This window comes from Peromyscus californicus, unplaced genomic scaffold, assembly GCF_007827085.1.
Source record: "Peromyscus californicus insignis strain IS unplaced genomic scaffold, ASM782708v3 Scaffold_20__1_contigs__length_68692818, whole genome shotgun sequence".
Classification (NCBI taxonomy): Eukaryota; Metazoa; Chordata; class Mammalia; order Rodentia; family Cricetidae; genus Peromyscus; species Peromyscus californicus.
In genome coordinates, this window is record NW_026294503.1 from 26030085 (window position 1) to 26055557 (window position 25473).

General features: G+C 42.2%; 1 long non-coding RNA gene across 4 annotated transcripts in view; it reads left to right on the top strand.

Moving 5' to 3' along the window:
* Positions 1-330: 330 nt before the first annotated feature.
* Positions 331-25473, top strand: part of LOC128116551 (uncharacterized) — a 78122-nt gene continuing 52979 nt past the window's right edge. Inside the window, exons 1-3 of one of the 4 annotated variants that reach the window (XR_008220496.1) lie at positions 332-424; positions 9635-9730; positions 19618-21240. This is a non-coding gene — a long non-coding RNA (uncharacterized LOC128116551). Of the gene's footprint in view, positions 425-9634; positions 9731-19617; positions 21241-25473 lie in introns of all 4 variants that reach the window. The other 3 variants (XR_008220497.1, XR_008220499.1, XR_008220498.1) reach the window with 3 other exon arrangements.

Below are 25473 nucleotides of genomic sequence, written 5' to 3' on the forward strand. Positions count from 1 at the left end.
AGCTGAGGTGAGTGCATCCACAGGAAGGCCATGTCCTGGTGAGGAAAAGGAGACAGGAGTGGGCGTGGGATCAGGGGTTAAGTGGGAAGCTAAAATCTGGCTGGCGTTAGTGCGGGCTTTCTTCTGACAGGTGGGAAGAGCGTGGATGTTTTTGGAACTTGAGAGAATGATTTTTTTTCCTTTTTAATTTTTAAAAAGGAAGTTAAATTGTGGTTGCCTTGGAGATCTGGCGGGGGAATGACAGGAGTCTGGGAGCTGGGTTAAGAGGCGGCTGTACTGGTTCATGTGTATGTTAATGAGCTTGCTGCGGGGGGGGGGGGGGGGGGGGGGGGGGGACAGAAAGGACCTGCGGGGAGAAACCTGGGGAAGCCACAGAAAACACTTATTCTGAAAAATGAGGCCAGGAAGAGGAGCTCATATGGCTGTAAGGAGTGGGGGGTCTGCAACAAAATGGGTGCATGGCAGATGGGAAGTGAGTTTAGGGATGTGAGTCGCCCGTGGGACTGTTCCCCTGAAGGTTGCTTTTCCTGGATGACACTGGGTGAGACAGTCGGTCTGTCAGTTAAGAGTGAAGGTAAATTCAGTGGAGGACCCAGAGTCAGGCATGAAAAGTGTGCTCTGGAAAAGCACAAAGCAAAGCAGGGACCCGGGGAGAAGAGAACCCGCAGAGTAAATCCCAACCCTGTGTAGTCACTAGTTAACAAAGCATTAGCTTTCTCTCTAATCTCCCCGATCTGTCATTTCTGGCGTTTCTAATGTGAACAGTCTTGATTCCTGCTACCCTGTCTGTTTGCAGTGTGGGTGTAGCTGAGTTCCCGCTGGGTCTGGTTTATTGTTCTTTTCAAATAATCGGCTTTCAGCTTTCCTTTTCCTGTTTTGTGTTTTGGTTTCCAATTTCGTAGCATTTCCCCTTGTCTTTATTATATATTTTTTTCCATGTTCTTTGGATTTATTCTGTTGTTCTTTCCCAAAGTGATTGCAAGCTGAGCTCATTAATTTTCAATCTTCCTTCTTTGTCTAATGCAATATTAAAGGCTGTAATCTCAGTCTAAATACCATGGTAGGTGAATTCATGTCTTTAAAATCATCTAGTTCTAAATATTTCCTAATTTCCATTTTGATTCATCCTTTGATCTTTGCAAACATGGTAAAGATTGCAGAATATGATTTCATTTTTATTTCCTTTTTTTTTTTTCCCCAAGACAGGGTTTCTCAGTGTAGTTTTGGTGCCTGTCCTGGATCTTACTGTGTAGCCCAGGCTGGCCTCGAATTCAGAGATCCGCCTGGCTCTGCCTCCCGAGTGCTGGGATTAAAGGCTTGCGACACCACTGCCTGGCTTTATTTTATTTATTTGTTTTTTTACATGAGTTTTATTGTGCTTGAAAGTGCATGGTCATTCACTGGTTGACTCTCTTTAAAATTTTTCCTTCGTTCCTTTGTTCGTTCGTTCCTTCCTTCCTTATTTCTCTTTCTTGTGTGCACTCCCATGCCAAGGCACCTTTTATTAGAGGACAACTTGTTGGGGGTCAGTCCTCTCTGTCCACTATTGGTCCCAGGGATGGACTCAGGTTGTCAAACACAGCAGCAAGCACCTGTACTCACTGAGCCTTCTTGTTGGCCCCTCTCTCGTTTCTGATGTTAGCTCACACTGATGATCACTGTTCTAGAAACAGGGGCCAGCAGATTATGGTGGCCTGGGAGCCAAACCACTGTCTGTATTAGTTATTCTTACGTTGTGGTGGCAAAACACCTTACAGAAGTGTTGTGAGAGGAGAGTTTTGTTTTGTGTCATGGGGCAGGGGATGTCTTCCTTTATGGCATGGAAGGCACAGAGGTAGGGTCACCTTGCAGCCATGGTGGTAGGAACTCACAAGGTAGAGGCACCTCACCATGGCATCAACCAGGAGCTGAAGAGCCGGGACAGAAGTGGAGTGACCTAGAACCCTTAAGGCTTACTTCTAAGGCTCTAAGCCTTTGTGTTGGTCCACTACTCATATGCATGGGGCCTGCCCTGGAGTGTGGTGGATATACCCAGTGTCACTCCATTGGAGAAAAGAGGTTTTTCTCTCTCTTGGCAGGTACCAATTATAAGTAGATTCTTGGTTGGGGTGAGACTTTGTGTCCACTTCCCCTTTTCAGTGCTAGGATTTTGTTTGGTTTGAACCTGTGTTGGTCTTGTGTGGGCGGGTCACAGTCTCTGTGGGTTCCTGTGTGCATCAGCTCTGTTGTATCTGGGAGACACTGTTTCTTGGAGTCATCCACCATCTTCTGCTTTTACAATCTTCCCAGTTCCCTACGCCTTGAAGGGACAGATTTGATAAAGGCATCTCCTTTAGGGCTGAGTGCTCTGAAGTCTCTTAACTCTCTGTGCATTGTCCTGTTGTGGGCCTCTGTGTTAATTCCCATTTACTGCAAGAAGAAGGTGCTGTGATGAGGGCTGAGGCATGTACTGGTCTAAGGGTGTAGCATTATGCCGTTAGAGATCATTTTATACAATGATCCCTTAGCAAAATAATAGTAGCAGGCTTTTCCCTAGGGCCCATGACTTCTCTTCAACTGCCTGTTTTTGTAAACAAAGTTATATTGGAATGCAGCAATTGACACTGCTTTTGGTATCTTTCATGTCTGCTTTGACCTGTAGAGATGAGGAGCTGCCACTGTGACCGTGGAGAGCAGGACAGAGCGTGAGGCCAAGATCAGTGAATGAAAGACACCAGTTGGTAGATAGAAAGATTGGAAACCTGCCTGTAACGTGAATTGCTAAACAGTCTTATTAATAGAAAACCCAAAGCCAGATATTGGGGTGAAAGATTAAAGATCAGAGGAACAGAACAAGCCAGTCACAAGTTCTTAGCGCTAGGAAATCCTCAGCTCAAGAGAGAGATACTTCCTGTATACTCATGCCTATATACCTTTCTGTGCCCTGCCGTCTTACTTCCTCTTTCCACCCAGCTCTATCACTTCCTGTCTGTCTGTACAGACCTCCAGACCTTTATGGTTAACTAGTGCAGAGATTAAAGGCATGTGCTACCACTGCCTAACCTCTATGTTTAATATAGTGGTTGGCTCTGTCCTCTGATCCCCATATAAGTTTTATTGGGGTGCATAAATAAAATATCAACACACCTGCCCACTAGCCCACTGTGCAGAACATGCATAAAAAAGGAACATGTAATACGAGTGGTCTTGAAGGTCCGGATCTTCTGAGTACAGACACCAGTGAGCTGACCTTTCTCCCAGATCTGGTTCACTTTCTCCCTGGGAAGTGTTCTAACAAACTGTTTCTCTTGCCACCACCAATCCACATGTCTCTGTCCATGCATAAATGTCTTCCTACTTCCTATGATTGTGGATGCTGGAAAATCTGCTGATGTTGCAGCTACAGCCCAAAGGCTGTCTCCAGGCAGGATTCCTTCTTCCTTGGGAGACTTCAGTTTTCTCCTAAGGCAATTCACTGATTGGACAAGACCCACCCATATCCTGGAGGGAAATAGTGTCTACTGATTTTGGTGTTCATCTTGTCTGCAAAATACCTGCAGGTTGATGTTTCATACGACATCCAGGTACCATGGCCTAACTGAGTGGGCTCATCAAAGTAATCCTGTGGAAGTTCAAATGAAGAACCATGGGGAGTCCATGGCTGGTTTGAAAGCCAGCCAGTCTTACATAAATGAGTGGTGTGAGAGACAGAGAGGGAGACGTTCGTGAACTGGTGCTTCCACTGAGCCTTGGGTTGATAGGAGAGAGGAAAGCTCTCCCAGCTGTCACTGACTTCTGTTTCCCACCACTAGAGTCATTTGGGATGAGTGTTGCCTCTCTATGTGAAGAGAAAGGCACCACATAGTCAGGGGTGAGCCAGGCTAGAGTTTCTGTTGCAAACAAGCCTTTCTACTGCCCATTAGAGAAACTCTAATTATACGGCTCAAGACCATGGCATAGAGTTGATGTGATATTAGGGAAGAAAGAAGTGAGGGGAAAGGGGGGCAGAGCCTGGCAAGCCTGGGATTACTCGTCCAAGGTCATTCGTGAGATTTGTATATAGACTCCGGATCCAACCCGGCTTCCATGACATGTGGAGATGGATGGGAGAACTCTAAGCCTTCTTGAGAGTCTGTGACAGGAGAGAAACTAGACTGTGTCAGTCCCTGGAAGAGATAGGGTAGTCCATCCCTCCAGCAGGCTAGATGGCTTGTGACACCTGCGGAATTGAACATGACTCGATGATGGCTCTGATTATTCTCTGGGTCACTTCACTGACAGCAAGGTGGAGAGGCTGTTACTCTGCATGAAGGAGACTCTAGCCAAGGCTCAGCCTCTAAAAACACATTTCTAATTCTTGTTGTCTTAACATACAGTGGCTTCCCTCTTCTCTATAGATCTTGAACCTCACTCCCCCATCACTGTTTATATTCATGGCTGTAGATGAATTTATAAATGGTCTTATTAAATAAAAAACCACAGAGCCAAATATAGGGGTGAAAGCCTTAGAGATCAGGGAAATAGGAAAAGCCACCAGCCAACCTTACCTCACCAACTCTGCAACTTCCAAATGCGAGCTACTTCTTGTCTACCCATGCCTTTATATGCCTTGCTTTTCTGCCCTCTCATTGGCTCTTAGCCCAGGTATCTCACTTCCTTGTCACTCTCTGTCTGTATAGACCTCCAGGTCTCTATGGTTGGTACTGGTTGGAATTAAAGGTGTGTATCACCACACTTGGTTCTGTTCCCGAGTATGGCCTTCAACACACAGAGACCTTGTCTGGTAAGTGATTGGATTAAAGGCATGTGCTGCCTGACTTTGTTTACTTAAAATGGCTGGTCTTTTCCCCCTGATCTCCAGGCAAGCTTTATTTATCAAAGCACAAATAAAATATCAACACATTTCAGCACAAATAAAATATCACCATACATGGCCTCTGAGGTGCCACCTTTGATTGGGCATATACAGGGAATCCCACATGGCCCTTTATTTGCTTGAGCCCAGACCTTTAATACTCGATGTTTCAACCCAGTCTTTGCCTGCTTCATGTTCACCATACCCCAGTGGCCCTCTGAGTTCTTTTCACTCTAAGAATAGATGGAGGTCAGACATATGGAGTTTTCTGTCAGCTGGGAGGACCAACGGGACTGAGGGGAATTTGGGAGTTGTGTGGTGGGTGGGGCTTTAGGTCCTGGGCTTCAGAGGCACACAACATATGGAATATCTGGACAAGACTCAGGTCCTGGGCTTTCAGCCTTGGCAGGGGTCCCAGAAATCAGACTTGAGTCTGTAGCCAGAAGTTTTTCTGTGTCCTGCCTGGCCCCACGGTCAGAACAAATCTCTCACCCACAGTCCCGCAGCCTTTTATAAAATAATCACCCAGGGGCTTAATGTTATTTATAACTGCTCAGCCATTTGCTCAGGCTTATTACTGACTAGCTCTTATACTTAAACTCAGCCCATTTCTGTTGATGTATATGTTGCCATGTGTTCTGTGGCTTTACCTGTGTGCCATTACATGCTGCTCCCTGGACAGCAGGCTGGCGTCTCCTCACTCAGCCTTTCTCTTCCCAGAATTCTCCTTTTCTGCTTATCCCACCTGTACTTCCTGCCCGGCGACTGGCCAATCAGCATTTTATTAAATCAGTGTACAAAAGCGTTATCCCACAGCATGAGTCAATCTCTTGACAGGAGTCTATCTGAAGAACTGCACCAATGCCAGTGGGATTTCTTCAGTGTTAGGGACATAAGACTCTTGTGACCCCAAAGGAGAAACCTTACTAGAGGATTGCTGGGTGCTGAGATTGTGTTCCTTACTGTCCAGTGAGAAGTATCTTGAAGGAGATTAAAATTAGGTTAAGGAACATGACATCTCTTGTACTATACAGTTATAATGTTGGTAATTTGCTTTCAACAACTCCAGCATCGAAGTGTGTTTTCATATATGCACCAATTAGTTTCATCCACACCCTAGGTGCAATCCGTTACCGTCAATCAGGAATTCACGGCCCAGGACTGGACAGCAGGTAACCTAATCAGAACGCTCACATTCTGGAAACTTCTCTATGTACTTTGTTTCTTTTTTCCTTTACTAATACTAGTGACCTTGCTAATTAGTGCAATGAGTTAAGAAATGAGTTTTCGTTGGTGATATATGTGGGCTATTAATAAGCATAGTGGATGTTAGAAAGCTATACTTATTAGAAAAATGAATGTTTCTCACACATTTTGGACCGGGTTAAACATTTCAGAGAAAACCTTAAACTTGCAAGCACAAGATCCAAGACCATGACAAACTGTGTCTTCAGGGTTTGTGCCCAGGGCTTGATGTCTACAGGTTCCTCCCACAACCAGGATTCTGGCTGCCTAGTGCCAATTAGAAGAGCAACCTGATTCTGACCAATGGACTATTATTTTGACATCCAAAGTGGCCGTGTGATGAACAGAGGGGACTGGGCATTCACTGAGCTTATGGGCCAAGCTTCATGGATTGTTTTAGTCTTACACTACTGGATGCTTGTCTAATGAATTTCTGTATGTGTACGAGTGCTCTTCAAGGAAGCAGTGCATGGAGGAGTGAGAGAAGAGGAGGAAGAGGCCCTTGGGTAGTTTTCAGTCGGTGCTCCCTCTTCCCCACAAAACGAATTTGCTTTTCTTCTGGACCATCCAAGTTCACCATCCCTACTTGTCTGTTCCTGTTTTATTGGTCAACAGATTGAGTCGCTCTTAATTTGTTTCTCGTGCTAGATAGGTAGCATCTCCAGGAATCTTTAAATGCTATTGCTCGGCTCAGAGCCTATAGCACAGTAGGTGCTCAGTAAAAGTGTTGTAGTCATTTAACAGATAGCGTTGAGCTCCTACAATATGCCAGGCACATTGTTCAGGACAGTGAACATCTCGAGGGCTCTTTCCATGTCATTGCTAGTCTCAGAGCCTAAAACACAGTAGGTGCTCAGTAAACATGCGTTGTAGTCATTCAACAGATAGCCTTGAGCCTGTACAACGTGCCAGGTGTATTGTTCAGGACAGTGAACAAGACAAACAGCTATCCCCCCTCCCTTGCCTCCTCCCCACGCCCCGCCCTCGCCCACCCCCATACAGCTTCTTGTTTTCTGATAGTAAAGTAAATAAGGGAAATACATTAAAAGGTGGCAAATGCCGTGGAGAAAGGAAAGTCAGAGATAGAGCCTTGGGGAGTGTGCGCGGGCTGTAGTTAGAAACAGGATAAAAGGTTGTGTGAGAGAGTCATGTTTCTGTCTGAGGGTAGGGAAAGCCGCTGTAAAAGTCCAAGAAGCTTGTTTGTTTCTGGAATGTTCCGGATGCGGCAGGATGATCACTGAGCCTAGAGACGAGTGAGGAAGGGAAAGGAATGTTTTATGGCATTGATTTTGAGAGATGCAGAACACATACTTCACTCTGAAGACTGAGTGACTGAAGGGAAGCTGAGGTCAGAGAGGAGAATGATTTCTCTGGGATCACGACTGACTAGTGTTTGATCTGGAGTCTTGGCGCAGGACCCTGACAGCTGCCAGAGAGTCCTGGGGAGGCTCTCTGACAGGTTCAGACCCCCTAGGTATTTGTCACTCTGGCAGAAAAGACAAAGGCTTCGTGGCCTTGTCCCAGTGCCCTATCCTGAGTAAAAAGGGGAGGATCGGATTCAATCAGACACCATGTCCAGGATAGAGTGTCGATCAGAGCCTTTCTAGGACTAGAGACTTTGAAGCTGCTGCTGTATTTCTGCCTAGGCAGGATGTTTTCTTGTTCTGAAACCTTCTAACAGATGACAAGGTATGGCCTCAGGTATATTCCAGAACACAAGTCTTTGCTAAAGTGGTTGGACAGCCACTTCCTTTCAAAGCTAGGGACTGCCCTGGGGGTAAAACCATTCGGAGAATGTTTTATGTTTGCAAAATGTTGCTCTGACATGTTGCCCTTTGCTTCTTTCAATGCTTCCGTGGGACTGGAGAGTTTCTCAGATGCATGATGCATTTGGGAGGAAGGGAAGGGGTGAAGGACCTGAAGAGTTCATGGTGGCCATTATGATGGTCAGTGGAATTATTGTCATCATCCCCACTACTACCACAATTACTGCCACCATCATCAACACTTCGGTTTGTTAGGAAGTACAGAGAAGTGTAAGGCATAGCTTCTGTTTTTGAGGAATTTACAATCTAGTTTATGGTGATATTTTATTTGTGCCGAAATGTGGTTCTATTTGTATGTCAATAAATAAAAGTGCCTAGGGGTCAGAGCTAATAACAAGCCATTTAGCAGAAGTCTGGCAGTGGTAGCACATGCCCTTAATCCTGATCACATGACAGGCAGATCTCTGTGTGTTCAAGGACACCACCAGCATGGAGACACACACCAATACCAATCATGGAGACCTGGAGGTCTGTATAGACAGGCAGTGATGAGGAGGTCATGTGGTTGGGTTTACAACCAATGAGAAGGCAGAACAGAAATTCAATAAAAAGACAGGCACACAGGAAGTAGGTCTCTTTCTCAGGGGAAGGACGGCAGCGGCAGCGGGTGATAAGAAGGCAGTCTTGGTCTTAGCTCTTGGCTGCTGCTCTGACCTCTTGAGCTTTTAACTCTGCATTTGGCACTGTGTTTCTTATTTAATAAGACTGTTCAGAATTACATCCACACTAGCTGGGTAGATTAATTAATTAACAATTAATTCATTCATTTGTTCATTTATTTAATGTCTTCATTCTGTAAGTTGCTGCCTTGCTATATTCTAGATATTTACTGGATTTCCACATGCAAATTCTCAAAGTATAAAACATGGCTCCTGTTTATAATAAATATATCTAAGTGTTAGAGTATGAATGGGACCCTCTAAGGAAAAACAATTCAAAGAAGATGCTTAGTTTAGGCCAAGGGAGCAGTGTCATTCAGTGTCCAAACTTTTCACATTGTGACATGATGCTTATCATGTATAGACTTCATACTCAAGAACTTCATAATTGACTTACAAGAAAAAAACATAAATTTTAATTAAGTTTATGATTTTATGTTGAGCTGCTTTCATTGCTATTCTGGTCTGCATATGTCCCTACTGTGGACCTATCTGGGACGAAAAGGCAGAAAGGTTGTGGTTTATCTTGAGAAGGCAGGAAGTCTGATGTGGCTAGGATAAGAAGCTGAAGGTGGCTAGAGGTGAGGTGACTCTCTCTCATACTAAGCTGGAAGATACATTTTTCTGTGGATGGTTAGGAGCAGCGTAACATGATTGTTTATGAGTATTTTAGGATGCAGTGCAGAGTGACATGGAGCAAGATGTATGGAACATGCAACGTGATGGAGTTGGTCTAGACTGTTGAGAATGACTGGCAAGGGGTAATGCCATGCATGTGGAATAGAGGTGATGCTTCTTCCCACTCCTGTTGTTATTCCCTTCCTAATGGAGGAGGCTGCGCCAACAATACCATGGCATATGTACCATTCTACTCCTGTTGACATGGACTGGACCTGGGGCTGCCTTAGTGTCGTGAAACTGGACAGGTGATTCCGACACATTCTGAGCTTCAGGATTAGGAATCATAACTACTCTGTCTTATAACAGATATTCTCTAATGTCCTGTTTTTATCAGTGAAATGGGGATGATTGGTTGTCTCGTAAATCAACTATATTGTCTCATTTCTCAGTCAATTCAGAACCAGTCAGGGAAGAGAATATTGGTGCTGGACCTCCTCAGAAAAGTCAAGACACTGGCCTGGACATTGTAGAGCCATCAAACTAATGTGAGTAGATGACTTAAAGACTACTTGTTGTATGGTCAAGATAAGGTCCTGTTCCCTTGATTCAGATGATGGCTTAGAAGCTAGTCAGAGCAAGTAGTTGATTATAGGTAGGGAAACAAAGGGAATAGAATGGTTAATCACTCCATCAGCTGCTTCTCCACTCTCCAGGACCCACTTATCCATGCCCCAAATAACTTCCTTTGTTATAGACTTGTAATAGACTTGTTGCTATGACTGCAAGTAATACAGTGGCTACTGCAGCTGCAGAATCTGGCCGACTCCAGAAGTCAGTTGAAAAAGAGTAGTAATGATCTCTTCCAGGAAATCTACAGAATGTGTGCCAAGAGGGATTATATAGAAGGGTCTCCAATGACTGCCACCAGGTCTACCATCAATACCCCAGTGGGGAGCCAGGGAATAGTGAGAACTAAGCCTAAACTTGAAATAGTGCCTCAGGCACTTTACAGTCATCCACTGTTGCTGGCCCTATGGGATGGCAGCAATAGTAGCTGGGGAAAATTTGTTTCGGCTATTCCCAGGTCATAGGACAGAGACAAATAACTTCACAAGAAGTGGACTAGAGGAGGGAATATGGGGAGGGGATAACCAACACTAAAGGACTTTTGAAAAGGTCACATAGAAACCCACTACTATATCAGCTTCCTAAGATATGGAGTTACACATCAATTGTGTGTGTGTGTGGGGGGGGGGGTAGGATAACAACCCAATTAGACACTTCATGCTAGCATTTGAAAACCCAAGTGCTAGAAATAGGTTGCCACTTTTTGAGTTGTTGGCCAACGGATGTCCTATAGACCCCGAAAGCATATAATCTATTGCCAATAATCTTGAATACACTCCAGAACTTGAAGTTAAGATCCTATTGCTGAAGATACCATATACTTGAGTCACAAGGCATGGAGAAAATCAGGCTGGTATTCACTTGGAAGCTTCATTCCTACTGGCTAGCTCTTATAGTGCTGGAAGGTGCTGTACTAGCTACCAGAGGGAAAAGATAATAATCAATTTCACCCAGCTGTGAATCCTGCAGACAACAGCAATGATTGTCCTAACAAGATATGCCCACTGGTGCAATAACAGCATGAGTGCTATGGAATTAACCAGGCACTTTCTGATGGGATTTAAGGTCTGCTCCATGAGGTGGAACCCATGCCCGGCACCATTAAAGGAGCCAAGAACCAGTGGTTAGCTTGGTCATAAGCTCCAGGGGAGAGCCCAGTACTATTATCCTGTTAAATGGACATAGTAGTAAAATGGCCTTCCATGTGTTATTCCTGTAACCATACACCAGAGCACCTCTCAAGTCTCACCAGGGAAGCTTCTCTTTATAGTGGATGGCGGTTAATACAGAAGCTGCAACTGGTAAACTTGCAAAGATTAAGAGACTACATATGGAGTGTTTGGCCCTAAATGGGACATGTATATCACACCCTTCACCCCAAGGCTCAGAAATCTTCATGGGAGAGGGGATGGGAAGATTGTAAGAGTCAGAAACAGCAGATAACACCAAGGAAAACCACATTTTCTGGGCACAAGGCAGATGCACACATGAACTCACAGTGATTCTACATCACACACTGGACCTGCACAAGGTCAAGTTGGACAAAATTCCAGCCTAGACGGGAAAGGTAGGTATGGAATCCCACCACTAACTGAGGAGCTATTGGCATTTGATACCTTCTGGGAGAAGGACACTTGGTTTGCCTTTATTAAAATTAGATTTTTAGTATAATATATTCTGATTGTTTTTTTCTCCCTCTATTCCTCCCAGTCCTACCCACACTCCCTCCCATCGAGATCCACTCACTTTCTGTGTCTCATTAGAAAACAAAGAGGCATCCGAGGGATAATAATAAAGTGTGGTATAATAAGAGAGAACGAAAACAACCAATTAGGATAGGACAAAACACAAAAACCGAAGGAAAAGAGCCCAAGAAAAGGCATAAGAAACAGATACAGATACAGAGACTCACTTGTTCACCAGAAGCCATAACACACACAAACACACACACACACACACACACACACACACACACACACACACACACACACACACACACACACTATGAGAGTCATTCTATAAGTTCTGTTACTCTAGAGAACCCTGACTAATACAAAGTACTTTTCAGCCACTTGAGTCTCCTCTTTTGAAAATTCTCTGTTTAAATCTGTACCTTACCTTTCCATTGGGGTATATGTTTTCTTGATATCCAGTTTTTTTTGAATTCTTTATTTGTTTTGACTATTAGTCCTTTTTTAGATGTTGAGTTGGTAAAAATATCTTCCCATTCTATAGGCTGCCTTTTGTCCACATGCTGGTGTCTTTTGATGTGCAGAACTTTTCAGTTTCATGAGGTCCCATTTATTAGTCATTGATATTAGTCCCTATACTAATGATGTTCTCTTCAGAAAGTCTTTTCATGTGACAGTGAGCTCAAGGCTATTCTCCACTTTCTCTTCTATCAGGTTCAGTGTATCTGGTCTTACATTGAGGTCTTTGATCCATTTGGAGTTGAGTTTTGTGCCGGGTGATGAATATGGATCTATTTGCATTCTTCTACATGCCGCTGTCCAGTTTGACCAGCATCGTTTGTTGAAGATGCTGTCTTGTTTACAGTGTGTATTTCTGGTTTCTTTATAAAAAAAAATCAGGTGTCCATAGGTATATGGATTTATGTCTGGGTCTTTAATTACATTGATCAATGTATTTTGTTTTTGGGATAATACAATGCTATTTTTATTGCTATTGTTTTGTAGTACAACTTGAAATCAGGAATGGTGAGACCTTTCAAAGTACTTTTATTGTTCAGGATTGTTTTAGCTGTCCTGGGTGTTTTGTTTTTCCATGTGAAGTTTAGTATTGTTCTTTCAAGGTCTGTGAAGAATTGTGTTGGAAATTTGATGGGGATTGCATTGAATCTGTAGATTGATTTTGGTAGGCCATTTTTGGTAGCCATTTTCTTACTATATTAATCTTACCAATCCATGAGCATTAGAGGTCTTTCCATCTTCTGATAGCTTCTTCAATTTCTTTCTTCATTGTCTTAAAGATTTTATCATACAAGTCTCTCACTTGCTTGGTTAGAGTTACTCCAAGATAGTTTATTTTTTGAGGCTATTTTGAAAGGTATTGTTTCCCTGATTTCTTTCTCAGTCTGTTTGTCATTTGTATATCACCAGGCTACTGAATTTTGTGAGTTGATTTTGTATCTAGCTTCTTTGTTGAAAGTATTTATTAGCTGTAGGAGTTTCCCAGTCAAATTTTTAGCTTCACTTATGCATACTATTATATCACCTACAAATAAAGATTTGCTGACTTCTTCCTTTCTTATTTATATACCTTTGATCCCCTTCAGTTGTCTTTACCTAGGACTTCAAGTATACTGAATAGGTATGGAGATAGTGGACAACCTTGTCTTGTTCCTGATTTTATTGGATTTGCTTTGAATTTCTCTACAATTAAGTCAATGTTGGATATGAGCTTGCTGTAAACTGCCTTTATTGTGTTGAAGTATTTTTTTTATTTCTAATATTTCCAGGACTTTTATGATGAAGGGGTATTGAATTTTGTCAAAGGCCCTTTCTGCATCGAATGAGAATGATTTCATGGTGTTATCTTTCAGTTGGTTATATGGCAGATTACATTTATTGGTTTATGTATGCTGAACCATCCCTGTATTTCTGGGATGAAGCCTAGTTGATCATGGTGGATTTTTTTTTTTGATGTGTTCTTGGATTTGGTTTGCAAATATTCTATTGAGAGTTTTGTATCTGTGTTTATAAGGGAAATTAGTCCGTAATTCTCTTTCTTTGTTGGGTCTTTATGTGGTTAAGGTATCAGGGTAATTGGCCTTGTAAAAACAATTTTGGCAATATTTCTTCTGTTTCTATTTTGTGGAGTAATTTGCAGAGTATTAGCATTAAGTCTTGTTGTAAAGTCTGGTAGAATTCTGTGAAAAAATAGCTAGCCCTTTGGTAGGCTTTTAATGACTACTTCTATTTCACTAGGGGTTATAGGTCCATTTAATTTGCTTATTTGATCTTAATTTAACTTTGGTCAATGGTACCCATTGAAAAAATTATCTATTTATTTTAGATTTTCCAATTTGGAGGAGTATAGGTTTTTAAATTATGTCCTTGTGATTCTCTGGATTTCCTCAGTGTCTGTTGCTATGTCCCCCTTTTCATTTTTAATTTTGTTAATTTGGATATTCCCTCTCTGCATTTTAGGTAATTTGGATAAGGGTTTGTCAATCTTGTTGATTTTCTCAAAGAACCAACTCTTTGTTTCATTGATTTTTTTTTAACTGCTTCTGTTTCATTGATTTTAGCCCTGAGTTTGATGATTTCTTGCCATCTGCTCTTTTTGGGGGTGTGGTTTCTTTTTCTTTCTTTCTTTTCTTTCTTTCTTTCTTTCTTTCTTTCTTTCTTTCTTTCTTTCTTTCTTTCTTTCTTTCTTTCTTTCTTCCTTCCTTCCTTCCTTCCTTCCTTCCTTTCTTTCTTTCTTTCTTCCTTCCTTCCTTCCTTCTTTCCTTTCTTTCTTTCTTTCTTTCTCTCTTTCTTTCTTTCTGTCTGTCTGCCATAGAACTTTCAGGTGTGCTGTTAAATTACTAGCATGTGACCTCCCCCCCTTTTTTTTTATGTATGCACTTAATGCTATGAGTTTGCCTCTTAGAACAGCCTTCATTGTATCCCATCAGTTTGGGTATTGTTGTGCATTCATTTTCATTCAATTGTAGACAATCTGTTTTTTCTTTCTTAATTCCTGTCTTGACACATTTTTCATTCAGTAGTGAGTTGTTTGGTTTCCATGAATTTGTAAGCTTTCTGTTGTTTGTGTTGCCGTTGATATCCACCTTCAATCTGTGGTGGTCTGATATGATGCAGGGTGTTATTTCAATTTTCTTGTATCTTTTGAGACTTGCTGTGTCCAAGTATGTGGTCAGTTTTAGAAAAAGTTCCATGATGTACTGGGAATAGGTGTATTCTTTTATATTTTGGTGAAATGTTCTATAAATTTCTGTTAGGGCCATTTGATTTATGGCGTCAGTTAGCTCCAGCAATTCTCTGTTTGCCTTTTGTCTGGATAACCTGTCTGTTGAATTCCACTGCTGTCAGTGTATGATGGCCAATTGTTAATTTAAGCTGTAGTAGTATTTTTTTTTCATGAATTTGGGTTCCCTTGTTTTTGGTGCACAGATGCTAAGAACTACAATGTCCTCTTGGTGGATTTTTCATTTGATGAGTATGTAGTGATCTTCACTATCTATTCTGATGAGTTTTGGTTTGAACTCTATCTTTTCAGATATTAATATCACTATACCAGCTTGTTTCTTAGGGCATTTGCTTGGAGTTTCTTTTTTCATCCCTTTACCCCTGATGTCTATCCTTGGTGGTAAGGTGTGTTTCTTGGATGCAGTAGAAAGATGGATCGTGTTCTCCCATCCATTCTGTTCATCTGTGCCTCTTTGTTGTGGAATTGAAACCCTTGATGTGGAATTGAAACCTTGATATTTACCAATGAGCAGTTTCTTAATTACTGTTGTATTGTTGTTGTGTGTCCCCCTCCCATTCATTTGATTTGCTGGTTTTGGATTGTTTATTCCTTGTGTTTTCTTGGGTGTGATTAACCTCTTCAGGTTGAAGTTTTCCTTCTAGCATCTTCTGTAGGACTGAATTTATAGACTGATACTTGTAAAATTTGGTTTTCTTTCCCCACTTATTATTATTGAATGTTTTTCTGGATATGGTAGTCCGGATTGGTGGAATCTCTGGTCTCTTACAGTCTGTAGAACATCTGTCCTTCTCATCTCTATTGAGAAGTCAGGTGTTATTCTACTAAGTCTGCCTTTATATGTTACTTGGTCATTTCCCCTTGCAGCTTTTAATATTCTTTATTTTTTATGTATGTTTAGTGTTCTTAATACTTAGTGCCAGAGGGATTTTCTTTTTTGGTCCAGTCTATTTGGTGTTCTATATGTTTCTTGTACCTTGATACCATGTCCTTCTTTAAATTAGGGAATTTTTCTTCTGTGATTTTTTTGTTGAAAGTATTTTCTGTGCCCTTGACCCGGGTTTATTCTTCCTCTATTCCTGTTATTTGTAGATTTGATCTTTTCACACGTTTAATTCCCTGATTTCCTGAACATTTTATGATTGGATTTTTTTTTTAAGATTTGACATTTTCTTTGGCTGAGATATTTATTTCTTTTACCCTGCCTTTAATGCCTGAGATTCTCCCTTCCACCTCTTATATTTTGTTGGTGAATCTTGCCTCTATGGTTCCTGTTCGAATTCCTAGATTTTTCATTTCCAGATTTCTCTCAGTTTGGGTTTTCTTTATTGATTTTATTTCCACTTTCAGGTCTTGAACTATTTTTTTCATTTCTTTCCACTTTTTGATTTTTAAGATTTCCTTAATATCGTTACTCATTTCATCTTTAAGGACCTCTTATCAGATCCATAAAGGCTATTTTAAAGTCCTTGCCTTGAGCTTCAGCTTTGTTGCACTTTTCAGAGCCTACTGTACTAGGGTTTCTGGGCTGTAGTGGGGACATATTTTCCTGACTGTTATTGTCTTTTTTATGCTGGTGTCTGGGCATCTACATTTGGAATGATGTAATTCTAGGTGCTAATATCTAGTCTTGTCTTTGTTGGGTGGGTGTTTTGTTCCTTGGTTCCTGTTGCCCCCTCTAGTTCTTAGGAGAGTGTGGTATCTGTGTGTTGCCTGGTAGGAAATGTTTCTGGGATTCCGACAGGTGTGGCCACTGGGGTTTTGGGTAAAATGTGTTTCCAGGTATCGGAGCTGATGTGTAGGAATGCAGATGGATTAGAAGTGGGGGCTGAGGTGGTCCACAGGAGGGAGGAAAGCAGGGTGCTCCTCTAGGATCTGCTTTGTTCCCTGGGAATGGGGGCAGGGAGTGAGGAGAAGGCAGAATAGATGATCTGCTACAGAGCTGTGGGTAAGACTTGTTGGGGGGGGGGGTTGGATTTGAGGAGAGGAGGGAGAGCAAACTTGAAATTTATCTTTCTACTTTGCTCACCCTCTTGCTTCTCTGGCAGGCTTGGCTGGAGGGTTCCCAGGGAATGCCTGCTGGAGTTGGGGGCTGAGAGAAAAAGATGATTAGGGAGGAAGGTTGGAGGAGACTGTACTGTACGATCTGCTGGAAATAGGGGCAGAGACAGAGGGGAGGCCACAGCAGGTGGTCTACTATAGAGCTGGGGATGAGACTGAGGGATTGGATTTGGAGGAGAGGAGGGAGCAGGGGAAATCTGCTTTAGTTTTCTTAAATGATGTGACCACATGCCAGGGCATGGCCTACTCCCAACAAGTTGGGCGATGCACACTGGACTTGATAGGGATTAAAAAAAAGAAGAAAACTCAAATTTGGGTGGGAAGGAAAGGGAGGGTGGAAAGGATGGTTATGAGAGGAATTGGAGAAGAGGGCAAACATCTTTAAAATACATTGCATGAAATTCTCAAATAATTAGCAAAACATTTAAAAAAAAAACCAACAGTAATAGCAGTAGGAATCCACACAAGAGGAACAGGACTTGTGAGAATCAACAAAGAGTTGACCCGGGGGAGGTCTGGAAGACAATGTAGTGGGTCAGCACTGGGAGATGAAAAACAACATTCAGGACAGTGATTTCAGTTTTGGATTCTGTTATCATACATCTTCACCTAGCTCTTCCTCTGCCACAGCTCTTCCTCACCTATATCATACAGGCCAGCGCTGTCCCCTATTGTTTGTGATTTTTACTGTTTGGTTCTCTTATTCACCCTTACATTTCTGTGTTTCCTTCCTCTCTATTCTTTCTCCATACAGTTACATCTCCCAAAGCCAGGAGACTGACCTGGTTATGATAGCTGAGTACATTTCTTTATCGCCTTCTATTTAGTCTAACCACCACAGTTTCCAAATCTTCTCATGTTTTTCCTTTGCCTCTGTTCTTTCTATGCCCATATAAGTCCTCTTGTACTTCCCATCTAGCAACCCAATGCTAATTACTCATTCCACCATGATGTCTTAGTTCTTTTTCTTTTCCTTGCCTTTCCACTGACGGTCCAATAACTAACATACCACTGTTCACAGCACTCTCAGAATCTTTTTACTCCCTAAAACAACCAACGCTTAACAACTCTTTGTTTTGTAGTCATCTGATACTCTGTGGGGCTAACCAGTGGGTAGCGACTGTTGCTGCTGACTCTGCTTAACTCACAGGGGTTGATTATAGACAGTGCCTGATGCCTGGAATATCAATGATGATAGAAATGAAAATCACAATAGATTAGAATAAAAAAGTACAGTGGAAAGCCTCACTGATAGAATGGACCACACAGAAGACACAATACAAGTATTTGAAGGTGAAATACAGGAATTGGGTTTTCAGCCAAGATCAATGATAATTTAAAAAAAGTATAACTGAAAAATGCAAGAACTTTGGGACCCTGTGAAAATGCAAAATTTATGAATTATAAGCATAAAGAAGGAGAAGAATTTCATACAAAGGGATAGAAAATATTTTAAGTCAAACCACAGAAGAACATATCCAAAACCCAGAGAAAGAAAAAGCCCACCCAGATACAAGAGGTACACAGAATGGTCAATTAGGCAGGACCAGAAAAGGAATTCCCTGAGTCATAGTATAGTTAAAACACTGAATGCATAGAACAAAGAATGCACATTGGAAGCTGCAAGAGAGAAGGGCCAGGTCACCTATAAAGTCAGGTCTATCAGAATAACTACTGACTTTTTTTTCAAAAAGTTAAAAATCAAGAAGGATTTGGAATGATGTATTCCAAACTCAAGAAGTTCTTAACTGCCAACCTAGCCTAAAATACCCAGCAAAAACAAAAACAAAAACAAAAAAAACCTGTCTGTCACAGTTGAAGGTAAAAGAAGAACTTTCCATAATAAAAAGCATGCCAAAGGAATATATGACCACAAAACCCACACTACAGAGGGTTACTATAGGGAATGCTTTGCACGGAAGAGAAAGATAACACATCCAGAAGGCTACAGGAGGGAAAAATAAATGATGCTGAGTCACTCATTAAATAAAAGAGCACTGAGGAATTACCAAACACTACAAAATATACAAAATGTCAGGAATCAATATGCACCTTTAAATAATAACTCTGAACATTAATGTTCTCACTTCCCCCTTCAGAAGTCATAGACTAACATATAGGATTAAAAAACAGGATCCATATATTTCTCTATCTCCAGGAAACATACATCTTGATCAAAGATAAATGCTACTTTAGATTGAAAGGAAGCAAAAAGGTATTCTAAGCAAATGAAACCGGGAAGCAAGCAGGAGTTGCCATTCTTATATCTAACAGAAATACTTTAACCTAAATCTAGTCAAAAGAGAGAAAGAGGGTCACTTTGTCCTGATCAAGGGAATCATCCATCAAGAGGAAATTTTAGTCCTAAAAATATATGCACCATACAAAGGCTCACTTAATTTTATAAAACAAATAATTCAATGCCATAGAAATAAGCCTACCACAGCAACAGAGGATGATCTGAATACCCCACTTTCACCATTAGAAGTATCAGTTTGGAAAGAAACACTGGAGCTAAAGGACACTATATATCAGATAGGCTAAGGCACCTACAGAACATTCCACCTAAACACCAAAGAATACACATTATTCTTAGCAGTTCATGGGGGCATTTTTGTGGTGGTTTGAATAAAAATGGCCCCCATAGGCCTATGGGGGTGACACTGTTAGGAGGTTGGAGTAGGTGTGGCCTTGTTGGAGGAACTGTGTCACTGAGGGGTGGGCTTTGAGGTTGCAGAAGCTCAAGTCAGGCCTAGTGGCTCACTCTCTCTTCCTGTTGCCTTTGGATCAGGATGTAGAGCTCTCAGCAATTTCTCCAGCACCATGTCTGCCTGCATGCTGCCATGCTTCCCACCATGATGACAATGGACCAAACCTCTGAACTCTAAGCCAGTTCCCAGTGAAGTGATTTCCTTTATAAGAGTTGCCATGATCATAGTGTCTCTTCATAGCCATAGAAACCCCAGCCAAGACAATTTTCTAAAATAGATTATATGTTCAGGCACAAAACAAGTCTCAATAAATATAGGAACGGGGACAGATAACCACAATGGGATAAAGCTAGACATCAATATGAAGAAAACTACAGAAAACATATAAACTCATGAATGTTAAATGATACAATGATGAGACACGAAATTAATAAAGAAGGAAGCAAAATAAAATTGAATGAAAATGAAACAACATACAAAACCTACAGGATACAATACAGGTAGTGTTGAGGGCTTCTAAGGTATAAGTACCTTAAGGAACTATTCAACATCAAGTATTATCAATAAATGTCATTTATTGGATAAATGGACTCAAGGAAATAATATGATGATTTCAATAGATGAAGAAATAGCAAAATCTCTTCATGACAGAATCCCAAGAGAGACTAAGAATGAATATACCTCAACACAATAAAAGCTGTATACAACAAATCTAGCCACCATCATGTTAAATGGAGAAAAGCTTCGAGCATTCCCATGAAGATGAGGAACACACCCACTCCTGTTCAATGTAGTCCTTGAAGTCTTAGCCAGAGAAATAAAGGAAGAGGAATATGAAAGGGATTCAAACAGGAGAGGAAGGGGTCAAAGCATCCCTGTTGCAGACTATGTCATTCTACATACAATGACTCCATCAGGAAATCCTTAGAGTTGATAACTATTTTCAGTAAAATGGCAGGCAGCAAAACTAACAGCCCCCAATCAGAAGCATTCCCATATGCCAAAGACAAATATGCTGAGACAGAAAAATCTGAGAAACAATCCTAATTACAAGAGCTGCAAAACACCATGGAATAACCTATACAATGAAAATGTTCAAACACAAGAAAGTGAAGACATCAAAAAATAAAAATAAAAATAAAAAAAAGCACAAAGACCTTCCATGCTTGTGGACTGGTAGGATTAATAATGTGAAAATTGCCACCCTACCAAAGGTGATCTGCAGATTCAACACAACCCTAACATAATTCCAAGGCAATTCTTCACACAAATTAAAAAAAAAACTCTTAAAAGTCACATGGAAACACAAAAACTCTGGACAATAAAACCACTGCTGGAGGTAGACTATTCACGATTTCAAGTTCTCCTACAGAGTCATAATAATAAAACCTGCATGATACTGGCACAAAAACAGACACAGTGACCCGTGGAATAGAATTGAGGACCCAGATATAAGTCCACTCACCTATGGACCCCTGATATTTTTCGAAGATGCCAAAAATACTGACTGTAGAAAACACAGCATCCTCCACAAATGATGCTGGGAGAACTGGATATCTACACACAGAAGAGTGAAACTTGATCCTTCTTTCTCACCCCTCAAAAACCCAATTCCAAATGCATCAAAGACCTCAGTGTTAGCCCCTGAAATCTCAGACTTCTAGAGCAAAGAGTCGGGGGTGCATTTCAAGGTACAGACTCAGGTAAGAACTTTCTGATACATTAATACATTAAAAATGACAAAGCCCTGGTGGTTTAGGCTGCAGTTGTCACCAGCCTTTCTGCTAAACTGAGGGAGCGTATTCTTGACACAAGAAGGTTGTGGCACCATCAAACATAGCCTGCAGAGGGGACAGCACTGATGATTGCAGTTTTGGAGCCCTGAATAATCAGAAAGTGAAATCTCATGGGTATTGGAGAAGTCTAGAGAAAGGACATGGCCTCTTGGAGCACTAAGAGAAGAGGTGTACCCTGGGGAGAATTATGCATAGTTCTGGGAAGAACAAGGAAGTAGAGAGAGGGCCGGCAGGCAATGCTTTTTTCCTTTTTCCTACTGATTCATGAAAGCTTGAATCACTGAGCAGCAAAAACGGTCAGGAGAACAGTCTTGATTCTGGACTTGACATCATTGAGCTATTTCATGAATGCCAGCAGCCACTTAGCTTTGACTATCGAGTGTTTGTGAGCAGGATGAAGCCTGGCTTGCTGAGCTCAGAAGGTGCATCAGACTTTCCGACACACCGAGTGTCTGTCTTCCTAGCAGATACAGGAAGGTTGTCACATGGTTAAATCTAGCCTGCCTGAGAGAACCTGGCTGAAGATTGGCTGGGGTTAGGGGAATGACATTCATTGTTCAGTGTTTGGCTAGAAGTAGAAGTTATGGTCAGGGCGAATGTAGAGCAATGCGTGAAGAATCCAAGAATGATAAAATTTTGGTGAACCAGAAAACTGCGACGAATGGGTTAAGTGTGGAGGCCGTTCCAGGCAATGGTGGGTATCAGAACAACCTTCTCTGTGGCCCTAAGTCATACTGCTGATCTAGGAGAAACCGTTTGCTACTACACCAGACACTGTTTAAAAAGCAGTCCTCTTGGGAAGACCAGGTGAAGTGTGATTTTAATTAGTCTTATCAATAAAAACCAGATATTGGGAGTCAGATATTGGGGTGCAAGCTGAATGATCAGAGAAGCAGAGCAGCAGCCACAGTCACTTCCTACCTCTTAGAATCCTCTGGCCAAGAGTTCGAGGCCAGCCTGGTCAACATAGCAACTTCTAGGACATCCAGAGCTACATTATAGAGAGATCTTGTCTCAAAACAAAACAAAATAAAACAAAAGAAAACAAAACAAAACCCACAACCAAACAAAGCAATCTTCTTGGGAATGTGGCTTTCTGGTTTCTTGGGCTTTTTGTGTGTGGAGGGGACCTGAATTTTTTTTTCCCTAAAAAACATTGCCAGGCCCAGGTCTGTGCAGGTGGCCATTATGGAATTCTGTTCCGGACGTAAAGCAGGAAAGACAACATGCTATTTGACCTTACACAGTCCTTAACTTCTGTTCCTTAGGAATGTTTGAAAAACCCCAAGAAACATGAACAAACTCTATGCTTGCCTTTGAAAATGGCTGTGGGGAGGCCTCTGTTACCGGTCACGGTGAGCAGCTTGCAGTGTCCCAGGATTCGCTTTTCTGGAGGACCTCCAGCCTCTTCCTTCCTTCCTTCATATGGACTAGGGTTTGATGACGTAACTAGGAGGTGGCTGCAGAGGAATCTCCAGGCTCTAGCTCACACCTCTACGGTGGTGGCGCAGCCCTGTGGCCAGAGAACACCTGCTCTGCTGCCACTACACCAGGACATGAGTCTTTAATCTGACTGGTGGCCCTCTTTTGCAATGTGGGGACACTGTTAACATAAATCACATGCTTCCTATTCCAGTGTTAAGCTTCTTCATTATTTCTCTCCTTCTCTCCTTCCCCCTCTTCCTCTCCCACTTCTCTTTATAAAAATCAAGACATAGCTGCCTTCCCAGCTTTAGCTAGAACACCCACAGAGACAAGCTGGGAATCTCAAACTCACTTTTCTCCTCTGCCTTCTTTCCAACAATCTGTTTTGTCTTTTGTAAGCCTCATTTCTCCTCAGGGCCTTGACCCGGTAAACATCTTACTAATGTTGATTTCAAATTTGGCTGCTTGTAGATTTTCTTGTTGACAGAAGGTGGTGCTGTTGAGTCCTTTAAACCTTTACAATTGGATGTTTGCTTGAAATTTTGGGAGATCCTAGCCTGCCTCTCCTGATGTCACTGTGAAATTTTGGTGGAAGGGTCCTTTGTGTGTTCCTGAGTGTTCTTGACCCCCAGGTCCTTCTGAGCGTCCTACTGAGTCACGGGTTTCAGCAGTTCTCTTCACAAGTCTCACAATCAGTGTGCACTGCTCCAGTTCCCTGGGCCTCAGTACAGCCTACAGGAGGGAGGCTGGGACATGTAGAGTGTTCCAGGGTGTTGGGATGATAGGCTCATGAACATGATACAGAACTTGCCCAAGACTGGAGTGGCTGAGGGCTTTGCAGGGACAGTGTTTGCCTTACCTAGGAATGAATTCTAGACTAGTCAATGCTACAGTGTGAGACACCAACTCCAAAGGCCAATCTCTCCACTTCTGGTCCAACCTCCATGCTCCCAAGTTCCCTCAGCCCCTGCTTGTATGAGCTATTCCTCATTCCTTGAACTCCCAGTCCAGCCTTCCAGTTCCCATTGGAGGGATCAGCCCTTCGGATATGGCCAACAGTCCTCACATCAGCTTGCCTTTGAGGAGGTTGAGTTGTCTTTCTGGGTGACATCCACGGGGACAGTCTGTATCTGCTTTCCCAACAGCAGGAGTGTGCTCCTCATGCTGTAAGTCACGCTGTTTCTCATAGCAACAATCAATGTCACTTTGCTCAGAAACTTAACATTAATAAGGATGGGATATCTCATAAGACAACATGCCTGTGAAGAGCATGATTGCAACACGAAGAACTTGCTGTGCAGGGACCTGCTCCCAAGGCCTATCTTCCCAAGAATAGCTTCCTGGTGGAGGGTATGGTCTCTCTCTCTCTCTCTCTCTCTCTCTCTCTCTCTCTCTCTCTCTCTCTCTCTCTCTTCCAGTTCTTGCTCTCTTACTTGGTGCCCTCTTCTGCCATAATTGAATAATTGATGCAGTAAGAAGTCATCCCCAGATGTGGCTTTGGTTGTTGTGAGCCCCCAGGTATATATATGTGTATGTGTGTGTGTGTGTGTGTGTGTGTGTGTGTGTGTGTGTGTGTGTATGTGTGTGTGTGTGTGTGTGTGTGTGTGTGTGTGTATATGTATATGTACATGTATATCAGAAGAGGAACCACCCCAACAGCCATGGCAGACAGTGATGATGTGGCTCTCTTCCCTGCTGGGCTCATTAGGTTTTGTCCTGAGCATACTATGTTAGAAACACAGACAAACATGTTCCTGTCTTTCCACATGTCAAAATGAATACATATTCACATCGTCAGCCCAAGTGGGATGCCATTATATCTATATATCTATATGCATTTTATATAATTTTAGGTAAATATAAAATAGTATGATCCCTTAAGGCTGTTTCAAATACCTTTAGTGTTACTTATCTCTCCTCCTCTCTCTCCTTCTGTAGAGCTGCACACAGTGAAGGTATCTCTCTCTATATATTTAATGTAGGTTACAGAATGGCTATATAGGGTTAAAGAGGATTAAGCACAGAGTTCAAGGAGTTTCCACGAGGCCTGAGAGGTGGAAAAGGAGACTGATAAGGATACAGAGAATCTGCTGCAGACATTGCTGCTCCCATAGAGTCAGGCTGCAGAGCCACTGTGGAGCTGCAGAAATGGCGTGCAAGATCTCAGAAGCTGAAGAAACAAATGGTCAAACTGGGTCTGAATGAGTGAGGAGGCAGACGGACAGCAAGTCTGGAGGGATGAATGGGTGAAAGGCACAAGCAGGCTGCACCAGCAACAGAGACAAGCCAGGCCTGTAACACAAATCTTAAAAGGTCTTATAATAAAACACCCAGAGCCAGATATTGGGGTGAAAGCTGAAAGATCAGAACAGCCAGCCACTAGCTTGCCTCTACGAAATCCTCAGCCTCAAGAGCCTCAGACTCAAGAGTCCCTGTTCCCTCACACCTTATATACCTACCTTTCTGTGTCCTACCATATTACTTCCTGGGATTAAAAGCGTGTGTCACCACTGCCTGGTTCTGTTTCTCTCATGTAGCCAAGTGTGGCCTTGAACTCACAGAGATCCAGATGGATCTCTGCCTCCCGAGTGATAGGATTAAAGGTGTGTACCACCACTGCCTGACCTCTATGTCTAATTTAGTGGCTGGCTCTGTCCTCTGATCTCCAAGTAAGCTTTATTGGGGTACACAATATATCACCACACAGGCCAAAAC